General features: G+C 33.1%; 1 long non-coding RNA gene across 1 annotated transcript; it reads right to left on the reverse strand.

The window, feature by feature from the left end:
* Window positions 1–852: 852 nt before the first annotated feature.
* LOC133201895 (uncharacterized) lies at window positions 853–21143 on the reverse strand. The gene is made up of 5 exons (XR_009723170.1): window positions 20959–21143; window positions 18078–18173; window positions 14389–14493; window positions 14077–14173; window positions 853–897 (listed from the first exon to the last, which is right to left on the reverse strand). It is a non-coding gene; the product is annotated as an uncharacterized LOC133201895 (long non-coding RNA).
* Between the last annotated feature and the right edge of the window lie 578 nt (window positions 21144–21721).

Below are 21721 nucleotides of genomic sequence, written 5' to 3' on the forward strand. Positions count from 1 at the left end.
ATTTCTTACTTGCATGATTTAAAAAAATCTGCAATCTAACATTATTTAAAAAAAAAATTCAACACATTTTCTAATTTTCAACAAATTCAATGCACTATGAGACGATTTAACATTTCTTAACCACATACACTGTACTTAAAGTGCAATATACATGCATTATACTGTATGTTAAATCTTTACAGTTTTCTTCAAGTACTCTAATAGTATATGAAATATGAAGATTACCAACAGTGATCAAGCTTTAAAGTCCATTGAAACAATACATAATTAGAGCAGAGCAAACACAGACCTCTAAAAACACCAGGTGCAATGGAGGAGAAAGCATTTCCTGCCATGTGCTCCTTGACATGACTGGGCAAATGGAAAAATCCACAAACAATTCAGTGTAAACAATTTTGATGAAAAACATTAGTCAACATTCAACTTAATGATCGATTGAATTTGCTATAACAATTAATTTGCACGTAAGTGTACACACATGTATGCATACTAGATGAATTATTTCACAATATCCAAAACTGGACAATAATAGTTTCTAATCTAGCTAGACAACAGGAAATTTTCATTATTACTTACATTACATGAAACTATTGAAGTCTGTGAGCTACAAATTATATCTAAAAATTATACACATTCTAACAAGTGTTTACAGTTTAGTGTATTTATTATACACAAATGATGACTTAGTAATTATGACATACTAGTAAAGTCCACAGATTGACTTCCAGATTTCAGCTCAAAGGCTTGAAGATTTTTAGTGGCTCTTTCATCATTTTTTTTTCACTGAATGTTTTCATTTTTATTTTCAAGACGCTGTTTTTGTTGAGGTCTTTTAGCAGTTTGATGCAATCCAAGAACTCCAAGGGCAATTTAAGAACTCCTGAATTTCTTTCTTACCTGGAAAAAATAAAAATTTAAAAGTTTAAAATATATTCAACTTACATGAAGAAAACTAGTTAAACTAGTGATAATGTAATAGACCTTTCAGATGTTCCAAAGCAGCTACATGTATCTAATTAAAAAATATAAAGTTTGAAGTATTTAGAGTCACCTGTACTCTGAACATGGGATATATGTATTTGACAGACAGATGAATGAATAGACTAATCACTATAGAGCACCTTAGTCTTAATTTTCAATAATCTTTATATTAGTGAAAATCAAATAGGAACTAGAGTGTTTCAAGGAATGTATATGTCACCTGCTAGGTATCGTCATTAAAGAGGTAAATAAATCTAAGAGTGGTCAGCTATTAATTTAATATTAGCATGGAGGTTCATGCATTTGCCTGCAAGGAAAAAAAGGACCCAAAAGTAAAAGACTGGGATAGAATCTGGCAATCAAAGAAAATATGGTTCCCCAGTCCTCAAATGAATAATTTAATTGAAATTATGAGGAATAACTATTTATCATTTTATTAATACACATGTAGGTGCTTCCAACAATCCTCGGAGGAAAGGAATTTCAGACTGTCTTTACTTTAATTGTCACTTTGTCAGTCAACATGATTCATTGTGGAATACTGATCCCAATGTATTTTCATAGTATTTAAATATAAGTTTGTGTGGTAACTGAATTTCATACAGTTTCAAAGTATAGTATCATGAGCTCAAAAACATATATAAATGCTAATTATCAAAACCCTGCCTCTCAAAATTTTGGAGATATAAGGTGTGACAGACGGACAGACAGACACCAGGTAAAGTGATCTCTAAGTGTCGTTCTGCTCTGCAGTTGACACAAAAATGAAAGTTAGTCAATTTTTGACCATGTATATCACTTCAGTGATGAAAGGAATGCTGAAGTGGTAAGTCTATCCTAATTATTTGAAAATACGGCAACCCCATTGGTCAGAATATAATACATATGCTGTCCAGCCTTAATTTCATTGGCATAAAGCAGCACAAAACACGATTTGATTGGATGGTGCAACTTGTTTTTCTAGGGGGCGCTGTTGCAACCCTGGAAAAGAAAACAGGACTGGGGCTTGCCCCTAGAGGGCACTTACTGACCGGAAGTAAACAAACAACAGAAATAGCAATACACTAGAAATATGTCCATAGGACATGTATGCCTGCCGAGTGTATAGTAATGCAACATGAAATTTTGTGTTAGTGTATGAAGTTTGATGAGAATATCTTGAAAAGTTTCTTTAAAATTGAAATTGAAATCTAAAAAAAATGGATATAGATGATAAATTCTCACCAAATTATGTATAGATGCATAGCCTTAGATATCAATATTTTAAATGGTTTTAAAACCATGCAAAATGCAAATTGAAGGAAAGTAAGGTCAAGGTCACAGGAAAAGTCAAAAGTTTTTGAAATAGTTGAATAGGTCTTACTAATTATATATGTATCAGCATATTAAGTTTGATAAAAAATATCTTGAATGATTTCTTTAAAACTGAGCTAGTCACAAGCGTGGCGCCATGGTTAGAGCGTCTGCTCTAGAGTCGCGAAGTAAGGAGTTGATCCTTATGTCGCAGGTTTGAATCCCACTGTGGGACATGGAGACCAGTCCTTTGGATGAGACCTTATAAACCAAGGTCCCGTGTCACAGTAGGTGCTGGCATGAAAAGACCCCTCACTGCTCAATGGCCATGAGTGCAGAGTATAGGACAGAATTTGCAGCTTTCCACTGGCAAGTGGTGGCGTCTCCATATGAGTGTAAAATTCTCGAGAGGGCCTGCAGATTACCTGTAATGATTGCGCAGATATGTTTAGGCTTCCCGAAGCTTTAAAATGGGCTCAAAACATAATATGTCATTGCGAGGTTGGTTTTAGTTTTAATTTCAAAGTATTGAACTTAAGTACTTCCAATTTATATAGAGGATTTCCTCGGCTATGTATTAACATATTTGTTATGATATCACATGACTTTGCTGATCACGTGACGGTCATTTATAATTTTTTGAAGTGTTTCATATAAATCGCTTCGGCGCAGTTGATTTACACAATAATTATTAACATTTTGTTATAAAAATAAGCTCATCGTATCCTTGTGTATCCGAAATGTGCTTGGGAAAAGTCATAGTATTACTTAGATACAAAATATTTCCAGAGAAATTCAACTTACCTACAAATTTGAGGGTATTTTCCACACAATATCGTAATCTGTATTAAAACAAAGCCAACACACATTTTTCCCAAGCAAGATTCAGTTAGAGAACAACCTCTTCTTACAGATTTCAACAAAAATTCTCAGATTAATCCTCATTCTTCACCTGCGCCAGACTCTTTTATACACACTAAATAAATTCTACCTCCAACCACGGGTATAAAACAGAGTACATTTCAAAAGTATATTTTTCATAAGCATTTTGAACATGCTGAATTTCAATCAAGGGTAGGTAAGCGGTGTATTTTTAAAATATTCTGACATATACGACTTAAAAAAACCTTTAACGACCCGTGAATTTTGCAATAGCTACCTAGCATTTTACATGCAGTTTCAAATAAAGTGTAAAGTTCATGACACTCTCCCCGTCATAACACCTCAAGATTTCAGTGACTTGACGTCATTTTCCATTATGACGTCATATTTTGGTAGTTCAGAGATGTGAAGGCACAGAGTGCACTGTGATATTCTACGGGAAGCCTAACCTACCTGCGTGACCAAAAGCCCTACTAGGCTTTAAACTCTTCATTCTTGACCTGTATTTCGTCAAATAAGATTTTTCCAGTTAATTAAGGTAAAATTACTAATTGTTAAAACTGTAAATGATTTTTTTTTTTTAACCTGAGCCAGATTTTTACTTTTCTAAAAAGTGTCTGTATTTGACTGTTGGTTCCACCTATCTCAAGGAAATGATCTGTAAAAGCTAGTAAATGTTAGAAATCATAATCTGTTCTCTATCTACTATAAACATGAGAAAAGGTGTTGAAAATTAACAGATGGAGATAAAATCAGCAGTCATATTAAAGGCTTTTTTTCAATAATCAATTTATTAGTGAAAATCATAAAAGTATTAGGCAAAAAGGAAAAATAAATGTTTTCATTAATTAACCTTGCATATCTCTACAATTTTCTGATAAGAAAATTATACCCGATGGATGCAATATAATCACCCTTTGCCTGCCCCTAAATTAAATTATGAAATTTTGATAGATTTTGATCTAGTAAGCAATTATTTAAAACAAGGTTCTTTTAGAGGTGCCTAGGGTCGAAATTCATAGAAAAAAAAACTACAAAAAACGTGAAAACCTATTTCAATCATACTGGTTTATATTTATTACAAATGTCCTCATAGTCAGCATAGCCCAGAACGATAGACCGCAGACTCTCACCATGAACATTTTTAGTGTCCTGGTTCGAAACCATTTGTTGGCACATTTTTATTTTTTCAAACTTGTTACCTGTATAAACACTAAAGAACGAGTGCACTTATGGGCCCCGGTAAAATGTGACAAAATGAAGAATTAAATTAAGCATAATTTTCCATCTCAGATCATTAATTGATATCTAAACCATAAGATTCAACAAATTTTATCACTGAAATTCATGAATATACAAAGAGCAAAGCCATACAATGTGGTAGGGGTCAGCTGACATTCGTGATTTTTTATAGTAAATCGAGGACGGTAATTCATTTCAAAGCTTTTGTTTATTGTCAGTCTAACATTGTACAAACTTGTGCGATTGACAAAAAATGCATTATACATTTATAAAACTTGTGTGAAAGTAGGAAATTTGTACATGATTAGGCTTGTACTTAAAATATTAAAAATGTATGAAAAGTTCAATGTTTTTCCTATAACAAGCAAGAGCTATTTACCTGTATGACCTATGTTGAACCCACCCGTGGAATAAATTATTTAAAATACTGGTAGTCACGTGAGTTCTACCCAGGTAAACATTCCTCAAAGATGTTCACTGTAAAACATAACCACGTTTTGTATCATTATATCGAAGTCAAGCCACATAGAGAAGTTTGTATGTATTTGGTTTTAGGAACACAGGATGGTTAGGAGAGTTTAGTGTCGTTAAAATGTCATCATAAATAAAAGTGTCAAACATTTTTAACATTCATGCAAGACAATGGTACTGGTATTGAAAGCCACCTAAATACACTTTTTTTCATTTTAAAATTTAAAGGAACTAATGTTAATAGTTATTGTATTATTTCAAACGCAAGCATGCAAATTTCTTAGTTTGATCACTATGGATACAGGTATCTATACAACTTCATTCGATTTTTTTCTCGGGTAAAATAGCACAAAAAGTATCATTTGGCAAAAGTGGATGCTCTTGTGTATCGAATCAACTGAGAGATATAAACCCCGTATGCAGGTGATGAAGGTATATTGCTGAATAAGTAAGGGAAGTTGACGATTGAAAAGTTAAAGTCATCACGTTTATCTTAAAGCTTGGTTGTTAGATTACCATTAATGTAGAACTAAAGCAATACATGAGAAACAAGAAACTACACACATGTGGCCTAAAGTCAGTGACCGGAACATATATCGGTAAGCTTTTTCTAAAGACAGAAACCAATATTGGTCCTATAGGTCATCTCATATTTTTAACTAGAAGTGTTCCTTTGATATACTATATTTTACTTAATTTCTATAGACTTACTATACCCTGAAAAAAAGGAGGAAAACAGGAACTACCTGTTTAAATGACCCCGACCACCGAGGTTAATCTAAAGTTTGTCCCTGCCTACCTGAAAAACAGACTGCCTCGGGCAGTCAGTAATTTCCAACTCTGGTTATGAGATGCTAAATGTTTAATATTTACAATTAAATGCTTATATTTACATTTTTAAATTCATGATAGATTGAGAAAGTCGATAAAATCATTTCTATATTAAGTCTGTATACTGTATAGGGGGAAAATAACTCGCGGTGTTAATATTCGCTATATTCACGGTGTGAATAAATCCGTGAATTCAAGAAACAGTGAATAAGTTTTCAATAACCTACATGTTATATTTGGAAATTTGAGAATAGACTACGATATCATAGGTAAATATATGTGCAGTGCATGGTCATTTCAGTAATTACGAATCGTACTTGTCATTCAATTATTTTAATTAAAATGCTTGACATTAATTTAGATCACCCAGCAGATAATAACCTGTATTTTTTTAAAAAAAAAAAATGTTTTAATAGCCAACGCTACATGTTTCATCAATCAAAACACTAGGGTCATGGGTTTTGAATACCCATACGTAACTATGTTACGATGTGTATTTGTTACCTGCATTATCATGTTTTTATCGACATTTTGGTTTTAAAAAATCATTCAAATAACTATTGAACTTGCTGATGTATATATAAATCTACCCTGTTGTTCGTGAAGTGAATACATAACGCTGATTAATGCCTTCTAGCTATGCTATGGATTAAACAGATATAGACATTGAAGGGAGGTACATGTAACCTTAGTTATATACCGATTCTGCGAATTCAACAAACCGCGATCGTGTCAGAGGAGAGAAAAACATGAAAATTACAACCCCTGAAATTAATCCCCTATACAGTACTTCAACCGAGAAATTAGTTGAAACTGGTTCCAGAAAAGAAGCTGAAAATGTTCAATAGTTTACAGACAATACTTGACACATGATGACTGAACAAGAACAGATAGCAATAAGTAATTTAAATGACTCAGGTGAATTATAACCTGTTCAATCTTAGATCCACCTTTTTTCTAATACGAGGGTTGATCCAAAAGTTCATGGGATTTAATTATTTCTAAAATTTTATTGTGATTTGATGAAAGCAAACAATAGGCATATTTATAATATAGAGTCATTATGCAACAATACTGGAAAATTTCACCACGTTCCAATTACCAATAAGGTCACATGAGCTTTCTGAACACTGATAGTTGTAAAATCCGGGGGAGACTTCGACGTAACGTCAAGTTAAGTATGTCATGTCATGTTATAGGAGCATCTCACCCTCATGTTCAATTCAACTACGAGTAAGTAATTCTACAGAATATTCTGCCTTTTTCTCTTTTTTCCTCTCAAGAAAAGCCTGGGTATCCACCAATCGACTTATCTTTATATTACACTCATATTTCAAAAATACTCCCCATCTTTCCATATGATGTTCCAATTTCAGTAGCAAAGTCAAGCACAGTACGTCAGTGGTCAACATCCATCAACGCTTAATTTGTCTACGAGAAAAACAGACCCTCCAAAAGCAGCCACACCTTTAATCAACCTCCATGGAAGTTCTATTGTTCTTAAATTTCTCACGCCACTGGAAAATCAGTTGCTAAATGCATTTTTCTCCAGCCTGTATCAGTAGTATACCCCTTTAAGTCAGAGTGTTCCTAAGATTTTAACAAAACTTATTACTTGACTGAAATGTGACGTTCTCTAACAATTAAAAGATGAACAAGAAATCATCAACTAATAATCTAAATATCAAGTTAAATCAGTAAAACTCTCACAGACAGATATATTAGTGGTCAAGCAATCGTAATAATGACAAAATTCTCATTTTATTTGCCACTTAGCGCAGGTTTTTTCTTATATCACGTATTAAGAATTAAAATGATAATGAACGAGTAAATGTCTCCCCTGCATTTTAAAACATCCTTTGCTATGGCAACTGCCATAGAGTTACTATCATTAATATTTAAAATATTTTTTTATTAAAAAAATTCAACAAGTGTCTATATTTTTATTTGTAATTTTCAACCACTTTCACTAATAAATAAATAAAATAAGAAGAAATTCCATGAACTTTCGGATCAATCCTCGTACATGTCAGTCATTAAATTTATATAATATACAGTATGCATAAGGGAGACCAAATGTATTATTACTGCATTAAGGAGACCAACCACTATCCATATGTAAATCAGTATTCAACCACTTTCACTTAATAAAAAAATAAAATATGAAGAAATTCCATCAGCATTTGGATCAACCCTCGTACATGTCAGTCATTAAAGAATCTGGGGGGATAAGACGAGCCATGTGCCCATGCCCATTTTTCGGCTATGCAAGAACATTTTTTGGAAAAAATCTCTCAATTGTTCGAATTTACTTAAGCATTTTAATGTTTACAGTAGTTTTCAAAATGATATTTATACTCTAAACAAGCTAAACAGTTGACTTTCATTTACTGTCACAAGTGTATAACATGGGTAGGGACTTCTATTAATTAATCTGCATATTGAGTGTTAACACTAATTGTGGAGATATTATAAAAATGTTAACATTGTATATACATGTAATGATAGTGGTGATCTAGAAGCGCTTGTAGTAAAAATAAATAAAAACGGGAATAAAAGTATTCAAATGTCTATTATAATTTTTAAATAATTTTTAAATAATTTACTGTAAATGAGTTCATTACTACATACATGTATTTTATTTCCAGTGAAAAATATCTTATTCCTATAGACATTTTTTATAAAGTAAAACAAAATTACCCCCCCCCCCCCCGAAAAAAAAAAATCAAAAAATCAGAGCATGACTCGAACACTTTCCTCAATAAACGTCCCTTTAAAGAGCTCCTCGCTAACAACTAGACCACGGAGTCACACATACATATCCATTTAAATAGCATACAGTTCTCTATATTAAGCAAGCGTATTTGGACTTAGAATTTTTTAAGACCACGGTGAAAATTTAACTAAGTTAACTTAATTTTTTATGTAGAGTGGGTCTTCATACCAAATTTTTGCAAGTGTAAAAAGCAACATCTTTCCATTGTCTTTTATTAATCGTTCTCAAGAAAATGGTACGATGACCCACTCTATTTAAAAAATGTAATTATATCATCCATTTTATGTCAGCTTTTGTGAAACTTGAGCGTGATGCCATTTTGTTGTGTTAATCAGAATCATTTTCGCTGTTACAGTATTCAGGTTTTGTCAAATTTGTATGCAAATGGTAATAAGCATTACATTAATTCAACAAAAAGTGAATTTTTTGTAAAATGAATTTATTGATTTTTTATCGATCGTTATGTAGGCATATGGCTCGGCTTATCCCCCCAGTTTCTTTATATAATATACAGTACGCATAAGGGAGACCAAATGTATTATTACTGCATTAAGGTGACCAACTACTCTCCACATGTAAATCAGTATTCAACCGCTTTCACTAATAAATAAAAAAAAATATGAAGAAATTAGTGATGAGACATCGGTTAATTTTCATAATCGATCATCGGTTGGAATTGGTTACTGCTTTTGATGCGATTTCACCGATTATAATCGGATTTCTTCATAGTTTTGTATACAAAAAGCAGACTATTACAATAATTTCATTTATTTCTTTAACATGAATATATAAAATACATAATATATTATTTTCTTTGTTGTTTTGCTTCTTTTACACTTTCTAGACCTAAAAATGTTTACAGTGGACACCCAACATGGCTACCTAGCGGCAGAAAACGAACTTCAAAAAGCTGTGGGGGGAATTGATCACTCTATATTTAAGGTAAATGTTGACTAAGTTGCATATTTTATATCTCAAATAAAAGATACAATTAATATTTTTTGAATAAAAAGAATCAGCTGATTGATCAAACCAAAGAGCAAACACAGATTTGGCAGAAAAAAAATTCACCCGGGGGTAAATTGAATGGGTCGGTCGGGTTATTACAGGAAACAAAAATAATTTTTTTTAGGCCCTATATATGCATCTTCGGTTCTTAATCACCTCTGCTTCGTGCTAGTTGGCTAGTATCAGATGCAGATGCCATTTTCTTTCATTAAGAAGAAATAAATTTTAAACCAGAAATGGATAATTCCGGAATGTATTGTATTAGAAGTATGTTTCCGATGATCGATTATGAAAAACTATAATCGATCATCGGAATCAGTAGCATTTTTTTTGTCGACAATCGATGTTTTCTGATTATCGGTATAACACTAGAAGAAATTCCACGAACTTTTGGATCAACCCTCGTACATGTCAGTCATTAAATTTATATAATATACAGTATGCATAAGGGAGACCAAATGTATTATTACTGCATTAAGGAGACCAACTACTATCCACATGTAAATCAGTATTCAACCACTTTCACTAATAAATAAATAAAATATGAAGAAATTCCATGAACTTTTGGATCAACCCTCGTACATGTCAGTCATTAAAGGGAGAGTTTCGATAAGGCCGTTTTTCGGCCCCTCACAAAATTTTATGAAATTTTGATATTTTGTAGAAAAACTTCTAAACTTCCTAAAAATATGAAAATAATTTATGTTACGCATTTTCCGGTCACGTGATAATTGAAAATTTAAGTATACCCCCATTTCGTATATTTTGGGAGTAGACATTTTCATAGGGGGAAAGTGGATTTTTTAACCGTCAAAATCGTAAATGAAATAGGATAAATATGAATAAAGACATAAATTAACCAATCTCAACAATTTTTGGGGGGGAAAATGGTGTTTATCTTATGCGAATGTTTTTTTAAGGTGCGATATTTTTCTGGTGTGTCAAATGTTACTTTTCTTTAAAAGAGGATGGATTTAACTTATGAAACGTAAAATATATAGAAAGATTTAACATCATAATTAATCGACAATTTATACATAAACTATATAATCAATATTTAACATTTTCCCATACGAAAAATGCAAATGAAAAGATATGTAGACATGAGATAGGTGAATGTAAAAACGTCATATACAGGTATATGCACTACATTTTCATCAATAAGGTTATACAACTACATGTTTTATAAAAATATACCTTAGTATCATAAAATTGAAAATAAATAACATGTTTTGAAATAAAAAGATTAAAAAATATTTTAAATACATACATGAATAAAAAGTTTACTTAAAAGCATCATATTGCTAGGTAAGCCAGTACATTGTAGGTGCAAGGTAAGAAAAATATTTTATCTGGCATTCGCCACATAATTATTCGGCGGCCGCTAGAAAAATTGGCGGCGGCCAAATAGTTTTCCTGCGGCCACCACATAAATGACTGGCGGCGACCAGAAACTTATCTGTTGGCCGCAACATAAATAACTAGAATCCGACAAATAAGTTCCTTGCGGTGTAGACATGTAATCTAATAAAACATAAATCTAAAGTTATGAGGTGAAAACCTTATGAAGTGAATTTTTGTATGAAGTGTAGATTTTATCTTTGCTAATAAGGCATGAAACTCCAAGATTTGACTTCAAAGAGAAGTTGTAGATGTCGTTAAGATGGCTGGGGGGTTGTGGCCATTTTCAGACTATATTGATCTCCTTCAGAAGAAGAGCTCCATATAAAGATATACAAAAATGATCAAATTTTAAAACAAAAATGTATGAAATTTTTCTTTGCCAAATAATAGTTGACAGCTTAAGATATCATATCTAAAAAATTAAGTTATATCTGATGGTTAATTTGTTGACCCCCCAGCCTCCTTAAAGGCAGAGATTTTAAGCACCGCCTTCGAAAATACCTGGTCTGTGTACCTCTGTCAATCAAGTGCATTGAGGTATATCATTGGGTGCTACAATTTGATTGGCAAAAACACTACAATTTTATCTGGCGGCCGCCAGATATTTCAATGGCAGAAACTTATCTGGCGGCTGACAGATAACATATTTTTTTACCTTGCACCTACTGGCTTCTGTATATTGCAATGTATTTGATAATATGAATGATATTGATTACAGTCAAAAGTATTTTATCATGATACGTAATATGATGGAAAAATCTATAATGCATTAAATTTTCCTTCTCATTATGAAACTTATAAGTATTTGCCCACATAGATCTGCATTATGTTTTCAGCGTAACTGAGAGAATCCCAGCCAGGACTTATTTCCTCTCGCTTCTCAAATCTCCAGAGATACTTAAGTTTTTACACCATTTCTAGTCACTTCTCATTTAGAGAGTTCTAGAATTCATTATATATGATTTGCTAGAACAGAGCGCAGTTCGAAATACATGTGAAAACGCCAAAGATATGTGTTTAATCCGTAATCAAGCAGACATATGCCCCTAGACATCCAGACTTAAAACAAGCCAAGTTTCCTATATCAACCACACATAAATACATGGGCGCCTCTCTAGCATGTCAGAGCGTGGATTTCTATTTACAAGAAAGTCAAAAATATAACTATGCATGATGAATAACGTTAAGGAATGGACTTGCTCGAAAACTTATTTTTTGTTCAGTCAGTAGGAAAATGTAAGAAAGATGCAGCATCTGAACCATGTCTGGTAATGTGCAATCCTAGATGCATCATCAATGCAAGTTTGGTCACGATGGGGCTTATAGTTATATAAAAATGAGACCAGCTTCAAAATCTTTAACCTGCTCACTTATTAATGAAATGTAGGTCATATCCAGCATCTGAAGCAATATAGTAGTGTGCATCATAAAGCAAGTCTGGTCAACAAGTGCTTTCAGCTGCTCTGCTCCAAAAACTTAAACCTGCTTTTAAAACATTTACTTGGACATTCTTTGACTAAAAATCCAGCATCTGAAACCTGACTGGTGACAAGGAAACACGCTGGATCATGTGACTCTGATTAATATAGGGCATAGATATACTTGAAAAAAAAAATCTGCTTCAAAAACTTTTACCTGAAACACCGATGCCGACGGTATTACGAAAGCTCCCCCAACTTCAAGGAGGTGAGCTAAAAATGTGACGTTAACGTTATACGTTGGCGACAAAAAAAACTGTCGAAATGAAGATAGGATACGATAATGTTTTCTACTGTTAATATAATCGAGAATCTTCTTTGATTTAAAAAAAAATGCTACTTTTGGCCTAGTATTTTAACACAGAGTCAGATCAAGAAACCAGGAGCTTCTAATTTTAGATATGCAAATTTTATGCAATTTTCATTTTTTTGGATATGAAGTGCACACGCGACACTCATCATATTTCAAGAAATTAGTGTGCAGAGTATATCTAATTACTGAAAAAAATTAGGTGAGTGTCCCTCATGCACTTCATATTCTAAACATCGATTTTTAAATGCCACCCTCTTATATTTTCCCATAAGCCTAATGTTAACGGATCTGAGGGTACATCTAAGTAAACTATGTATCAGCTACGTTGTGAATTCATCTCATATTAACCTCTGAAATGTAAATAACAAAAGTTAATATATTTTTCTTGAATTCTAAACTAGTTTTGAAAAAATAAATTGAAATTTATTTTTATGAAAAAAGTGGGCCGCTGAGCGACCTTAACGAAACTCCCCCTTTATATAATATACAGTATGCATAAGGGAGACCAAATGTATTATTACTGCATTAAGGAGACCAACTACTCTCCACATGTAAATAAGTATTCAAAACTTGAGATTTTAATACCCTAATAATTTACATGTTTAGTTACATGAACTAAATCTATTTACCTTTGTCATAACGCAAGAACTGTTTTACATTCAGCCAACTTTAACATTACACATGCATACAGTGTATGCCATGCATTAGGAAGACCAGATGCATTACTTCAACATTAAAGAAACCAACTACAATGGAACAATTAGACAGTATTCCAAAAAGTTCATTCCAATACCATAGTAATTTCCCTTAATTTGTTTGTATTTAGATGACTTAAATCAATTTATCTCAGCCAGAATTGGAACAAAAAAACTAATCATAAAAGTGGCCAAACACATGAACAGACAGATGGACATGATGATTCCTATGCTTATATACTCCCAAAGTTGCCAAAGTAGAGCAGATGCAGTGGTTAGAGCGTCTACTCTAGAGTTGCGGAGAAAGAAGCTGATCCTTACATCGCGAGTTTGAATCCCACTGTGGGACGTGGAGACCCGTTCTTCAGATGAGACAGAGGTATTAACCGAGGTCCCATGTCACAGTAGGTGCTGGCTCGATAAAGATCCCTCAATGCTCAATGGCCGTAAGTGCTGAGTATAGGACAAAAATTTGCAGCTCTCCACTGACAAGTGGTGGCGTCTCCATATGAGTGAAAAATTCTCAAGAGGGACGTTAAACAACAAACACTCTACACCCAAAACTTTGTTTGCAGAAGATTTTGTGATACATGCTTTACAAGTATACATATTGTTCATAAGGGAATAAAAATGCTATAATATATCATTAAGGAAAGCAACTGAAATTAAATGTGCACTTCTAATTGAACTAAACAAAATTACCCTTTGTCAGAATGTAGATTTATAAACAGGAAGGCTGTTTTTCTTCATTTTTCCATGTCAGATTCAGACTGTTCTTGAAAAAATTCTGGCATTCACCCTGTAAAAGTGAAGAGTGCAGATAATAAAGAGCTTCTAAATAAACTGCATAATATTTAAATGATCCACTTAAAAGGGATAACAAATGCATTTAACTCCATCAAGGAGACCAACTGATATCCATATATATATATAAATCAGTACATGTATTTTAATTGTGATATTTTAATATCCTAGTAATTTACATGTTTAGTTTCATGAAATAAATCTAGTTACCTTTGTCCAATGACCAATGAGCACAAGCACTGATTTTTCCTCTTTTTTTTTAACGGAATCACCAGGGCCAGTCTGCGGTCCATATGATTCTGGCATATGTACACTCTGTAAAATGCATATTTGTACCATGTACAGGCATATGAACAATATTTCTATACTACATTCATGCATCATTAAACTTAATAATCTTTTTTTTCCAAAATTCATTATTCATAGTGTTTTGCTGTTAGCAAAATTCAACAAAAACTATACCGTATATATACTTGCCTATAAGGTGGTCCACCTATAAGTCAGTTGTATTTTTTGAGGTTATTTTGGAGGGATTTGCTATTGACCCGCTTATAAATTGGTACAACTTTTTGCCAGAATCAATTGACAATTTCAAATCAATGCTCTGATGTTTTAACCTGGTTTCAAAATACTAATCTTTTTATGACTCACCTATAAGCTGGACATAGAATATATACAGTACCTGCATTATACATGCATTAGGAAGACCAAATGCATTATTGCAATATTAAAGAGACCATTGTGGCAAATGAAATCAATGTATGAATTGTATTCAAAACTACGGGTGTACTAATTTGTCTGAAGTATATCATGATATAATGTGATACACAAAGACTTTAACAGGATATGTACATATACCCACATGCCTAAATGTAACAACAGGAATTATCGTTCTACAATAATTTATTGAAATTGCCAATATGAATAAACAAAAGCAAACTTTGTTTCGATTGTATGAACTTTAAGTTTTCTTTTTCCACTACGGTCAGATAATCTAACTATCCCCCCTGGTTGGCTACCGGGTCCTTCGTTAGACTGCCTTATCGGACATGATATTTACTGAAGATTTGATTTTTGGTACTGACTTTTATACTCAAAATAATGTCTTTAATTGTTTAATTTCTTGAGGTCAATATCACTTTGATGTGTTCAGTGTTTACTTTGATATGTAATGATGTGTATAAGCGTGTATTTTCGATAATTTAAATTTCTAGTACAGTAATCGTCCCCAAGCTGCTGTTTCATTATCGTGTCATAGTATCTCTGAGAGTGCATTTTATTAACACCTCCAAATCACCTGGCCTGCGTAATTAAATTTAACTACCAAAAACAACAGCTTGGGACTAATAAGGTGTGATTATCAGCAATGGTCCCATGAAGCCTGTGCTAGACCTAACGGAAACGTTCAATAGACCGTAAAATTAGCATAATGGGATTATTGTGTACTAAGGTGTGAATTCAGTGGAGCGAGAATTTGTTGGACTTCGAGATAACGCATGTGTTTATAGCACTTGGGACCGTAAATCTACTTCAAGATAAGCGAGGTATTCGAGATTTCCATGTTCGAGATACCGGGGTTTTTTAAAATCATAAATATAATAAAAACGGCTGGGACCGTTGATTCACTTCGAGATATCCGTGGTATTCGACATACCGGTGTTCGAGATACCGAAGTTTACCTGTATATCGATACGTATCTAGATTAATGAATATATCGTATCAAAAACAAGAGGCCCATGGGCCACAACGCTCACCTGAGCACATTGGCTAGGAAAAAGCACAAATCACTTCAGTATTGAAAAGTTTAAAGGGGAGGGGGCTTGGATTTTGAACTACCTGAGGATGCTTCCATATCAATATTACAAATGGCTTTACTGTTCTTGAGCAGAAGATTTTTAAAGATTTTTTTCCTATATATTCCCTTGTTAAAAATTTGATCCCCCATTGTGGACCCTCCCTAACCCCCCCCCCCCCCTCCATCATTTGAACAAACTTGAATCTACACTACCTGAGGATGCTTCCATATCAATATGACTAAACATGGCTTTTCTGTTGATGAAAAGATTTTTTCCTATATATTCCTAGGTAAAATTTGATCCCACATTGTGGCCCTACCCTACCCCTGGGGTTTATGATTTGAACAAACTTGAATCTACACTACCTGAAGATGCTTCCATATCAGTATGACAAAACATGACTTTGCTGTTCTTGAGAAGAAGATTTTTGAAGTTTTTTCCTATGTATTCCTATGGAAAACTATGATCCCCCATTGTGGTCCCACCCTACCCCCAGGGGTCATGATTTGAACAAACTTGAATCTACACTACCTGAGGAAGCTTTCATATCAATATGACAAAACATGGCTTTGCTGTTCCTGAGAAGAAGATTTTTCAAGTTTTTTTCCCCTATATATTCTTATGTAAAACTATGATCCCCCATTGTGGCCCCACCCTACCCCCCAGGGGTCATGATTTGAAAAAACTTGAATCTACACTACCTGAGGAAGCTTCCATATCAGTATGACAAAACATGACTTTGCTGTTCTTGAGAAGAAGATTTTTGAAGTTTTTGATCCTCAATTGTGGCCCCACCCTAACCCTGGGGGTCATGATTTGAACAAAGTTAAATCTACACTATCTGAGAATGCTTCCATATCAATATGACTTAACAAGGCTTTGCTGTTCTTGAGAAGAAGATTTTTCAATTTTTTTTTCTGTATATTCCTAGGTAAAACTTCGATCGCCCCTTGTGGCCCCACCCTACCCCGAGGGGTCATGATTTGAACAAACTTGAATCTACACTACCTGAGGATGATTCCATATCAATATGACTAATCGTGGCTTTGTTGTTCTTGAGAAGAAGATTTTTTAAAGATTTATTCCTATATATTCCTATGTAAAACTTTGATCCCCCATTGTGGCTCCACCCTACCCCAGGGGGTCATGATTTGAACAAACTTGAATCTACACTATGTAATGAAGGTCTCACCTAAGTTTCAACTTTTACAGCCCAGTGGTTCTTGAGAAGAAGATTTTTAAAAGATACCACTAAATTTTCACTAATTCTTAATTATCTCCCCTTGAAAGAGGGTGTGGCCCTTCATTTGAACAACCTTGAATCCCCTTTACCCAAGGATGCTTTGTGACAAGTTTGGTTGAAATTGGCCCAGTGGTTCTTGAGAAGAAGATGAAAATGTGAAAAGTTTACGACAACGACGACAGACAACGGACAAATTTTGATCAGAAAAGCTCACTTGAGCCTTTGGCTCAGGTGAGCTAAAAATAACTTAATTCCAATACATTTTGGGCAGGCAGTTTTTTTATGTAATTCTGTGAAAAACTTGGGAATTTCAATCACCAAAGATTATATTTACCGGTAATTGTTTTGAATTAAAACTGATCAAAAATGATATAATCATTAAGGAGGTAGCACATCTTAAATGATTATTACAAAATCATAAAAATACATAGACAACTCTACTTAACATGTTGATTTTACAGTCAAGAATAGTTTGAATTTGAAGTGTAATTTTTAAAGACGGTGAGACAAAAAATTAAAAATGAGAAAAAAAACAATTATTATTTTTATAAAATTCATGCATAATGATTTATAAGACTTTTTTGATAGAATTGTTAAAGAATTCAATATATTGCATATCGCATTAAAAAATGTCTTTCTTTTTTTTTTTTTTTTTTTTGCTCAATACACAGCCCTAGCAAAAATGATATACAACAAGGACTTTGATTGGATTATTAACATTCATTCGATTGATCATAATTATTAACTGTTATTGCACTTTCATTTTCAAAATGTTGTTAGGTACATTGTTTGTTCACTCTTTTGCATTGATATTATAATTTTATAAAAGAGTATTTAAGCAGAAAAAATTATCAATTTACCTTTCTTGGAATAAAGACATGTTGACCCTTGAGCTGAGATTTTCTCTCTTTCCATAGATTTGTTACACTGGGGTCCACATGATACTAGCAGAGACCCTGTAAAAAAGGACTTAACTATGGAAAAGCATGAAGAATATATGCCTATTATACATATCTTAAATTCTAATGAAAACAATGTTTTTTAATTAAGATCCATATATTTCTAATGATTGACATAATACAAATTCAAAATAAAATATGCATGTCTATATTATACACTATACCTTAAGCAGACCAATTGCATTATTACATCCTTCAGGAGACCAACTTAAATCAATGTTTGAGAACTACTTGTGAGAACAATAAATTTGTCTACTTTACAGTACTAAATGTACATGGAATCTATAGGATCATGTTACTTTAATTGACCTGCCTTAGTTCAACACAGTAATTTAACAAAGAAATTGAGCCAAAACAACATTTTAAGACTTTTTGAACAGTGCATGTTCCTATCATTTCAAAACCATTACCAGTAAAAATGCTAACATAGGAAAATGATGACAATTAATTAATATTGTACTTTCAGGTATATTAGATGAATTAATCTGATTCGTCAAGAAACATTTGTTAAAAAGCACTATTATCCGTTGAATAATGAAGCCACGCCCAGTGTCACAACAGTCAACATTGCTTGACGACGGGTGATATTCCAAAAAATAGTGACTGCGCAGATTTATGCGCTCAAGGTTCACTATTATTTGTATTTGTATAAAACATTCAGTATAATATAATCAATATTGCATGTAGTTGAGTGTAATATTGAAAATTTTCACCCCTCGAAAACCAAATACGTCAAAAAGGGGATGGGTTTCTCCAACTTCTACATAGTTTCGCCCCTGCAAAAACTGGTATAGACCTTGGATATGTTTAAACGGGCTAAGAGAAATCAAATGCATCAAGAGTACTTAATTGTTTTTACCCAAGTTACATGCCAAAAAAGATTCAGAGAGACGTCACATAAAGTTAACGTTGATTTGAACTGAAGTTAGGGTGTCAAAAGTCATTCACATCCAAAAGTGACATTGATCATGTGTGGTAGATAATAAACTCCTACGGGCTAAATATGCTGCCATAATCAAGTGAGGATCTTTCCCTAATCCTATATATAAATCCATTTAGTACAATATTATATGCACTTAAGCAGCTGTTTATGACATTGTAAAATTATATAAACAAGACTGGTTTATATAATTTATATCAATTTATATAATTAATAATATAATTTATGTAATTTTATCAAGATAAGTGTATGGGGTAGAGGGAGCAGACATTGAGAATCAATGTTGTCGGACCTCATGAAACTAAACTAACAGTCTTCCAAATAACCCGGGAGTCCAATGCCAGGGACCTGTTAAATTTGCAGCCGGGCATGTAAAAATTGCCAAATTACATGTCCGAAGAGGGCATATGTGAATCTTCTTTCATTGTACGATCTTTACTTGCCATTTACTCTGTCCTACCCCCATTATTCGCTTAAACGTTGCTATATGTAATGTCGATGGATTGCCTGTCTACATTCTCGATACGACCTGTCAAATGATTGTCAATCTAATCATTGAAGTGTTTAGTTTAACCTATTTGTTTTCTCGAAGTTGCTTGCTAAATTACGAGATGTTCATCCATGCCACATACTGTGGCACTACAGTCATGATCCCATTTCTGAAATTCAGTTCAGCTAAACTGGCCAACAAATGACCAGCATGCAACTCAAAAGTTATTTATGAACAAAAACGCTTTAGAAAATGGCAATCACAGGCCATGGTTGGTTTACGATGCTGAAAAAATTAATATAAAACCTATATACCTAATGGGATTTTTTTGTTGCACAATACTGGTAAATGTAAGAATTTTGAGTAGGACATGTACAAATTTGAATGGGCTGGGTAAAAATGATAGGTCTACATGCCCGAAGGGCATGTGCTGAAAAAGAATTGTTGTGAAGACTGAACTAAAGCGACAGCGCCGGGTGATCATATAAAGTCCCCTTTATTACATAATAATTTGGCAAATTATCAACACATCAAGCTAAAATTTCCAACATATCTTAACGGTGAGAATTTTTATTTTTTAAGTTGAAACCTCGTGACCTGTGAAAAAAATGAAATTTGTATCCCATCTAAAGTCTTAAAATGTATCAAGGTAATTTTCGATACAAAAATGCGGTTGGGGTTATAAATGAAGGATAAAACCAGAGACCTCGGAATGGAATACTCTGAAGTCTCTGGTTTTATTCTACCCCCAACTGGAAGTTGTATCCAATCTAAAGTCTTAAAATGTATCGAGGTAATTTTCGTGGAATAAATGAGTGCTTTACAATAAAGAGACTCGACCAGAGATGTCTGAAACGATTTATTTGACAAGAAAAAAGTCTCTTGAAGCGAACGATGTCATTTTAAAGTAGGTTAATGATTGATAATGATACATGAACAAAATACGAGCTTGAAGCGGGGGTGCCTGAAATTGAGTTAGATACCTTGTGGTAAAAATAAGTAGGGGTGCACCGTATATGAAACAAGTGCCTGTGATTGATAGTCTGAAATTTCTCTTCACCTAAATATTAAAAGCTTGCAGTGATCGCTATAAATCTATACAACAGTCAAGTTACATATGGTAAACTAACATAAAAACAAGATTACAACAGTCATGATTACAGAAGGTATATTTTGAAGACTCTAGGTCAGTAGGTGAATGTAAACAGGTAAACACACGTGGGACAGTCACCGCAAATATGAACCACAAAACGACTTATAACATTAAAAATGTAACTATTCATCTGCACACAGATTTTTGCATAATAATAATAATTTTTAAAAGTGTAAATTAAAATATAAAATAAACAAACCTCAAACCTTGTAACAAGGCTTGTTTCCCTACAATCTTATTCTGGTTCTCTGTGGTTCACTGAAAATGCAGGGAACCAGGCTGCGTTATTAACTCGTACACAGATTTGTTGATACGAATAAACCTATAAACATATATACGAAATAAAATATTATCATAAAAAATGAAGAATTTCAAATTGCTTGAAAAATTATCTTTATGTAGTTTATAATAAATGGTTGTAATTGTTTATTAATTTCTATCTATCCATTAAAATTTGATACGTATATCAGCTTAATATGTATCCGTCTGAAAAATTATTGTTATTACACTCCCTGTCACATCTTCATAGTTAAGCCTGTAAGCATGGTAAGTAGGAATCAATTTCAGTTGAAGGGGACCAAAACCAAACATTTTTCAGTTTCATTTGGTGGGGAGGGGGGGATATAAACCTCAAATGATTATTTTATCTCTGTCACTGAACTGCTGAAAATAATGAAGGGAACTAGGCTGCGACAATGATTTGTTGACAGAATTAAAATACGAAATAAATTATCATACATACGAAATAAAATAATTTCATGAAAAAATGAAGAATTTCCAATTGCTTAAAAAAAGAAGCTTTTCATGTATGTGATTTACAATAAATGTTTGTACTTTTATATTTTCTATATATCCATTAAAATTTCACAGTATCAGTATTTCACTATTTGTAAACATTAACAATAATATTAAATAAATGTTACACTCACTGTGGCTTTGACTGAGTTACTGTCACATCTTCA

The sequence above is a fragment of the Saccostrea echinata genome, unplaced genomic scaffold (genome assembly GCF_033153115.1).
Source record: "Saccostrea echinata isolate AGI-Se365-2 ecotype Australia unplaced genomic scaffold, CSIRO_AGI_Sech_v1 ptg000046l, whole genome shotgun sequence".
Taxonomy (NCBI): domain Eukaryota; kingdom Metazoa; phylum Mollusca; class Bivalvia; order Ostreida; family Ostreidae; genus Saccostrea; species Saccostrea echinata.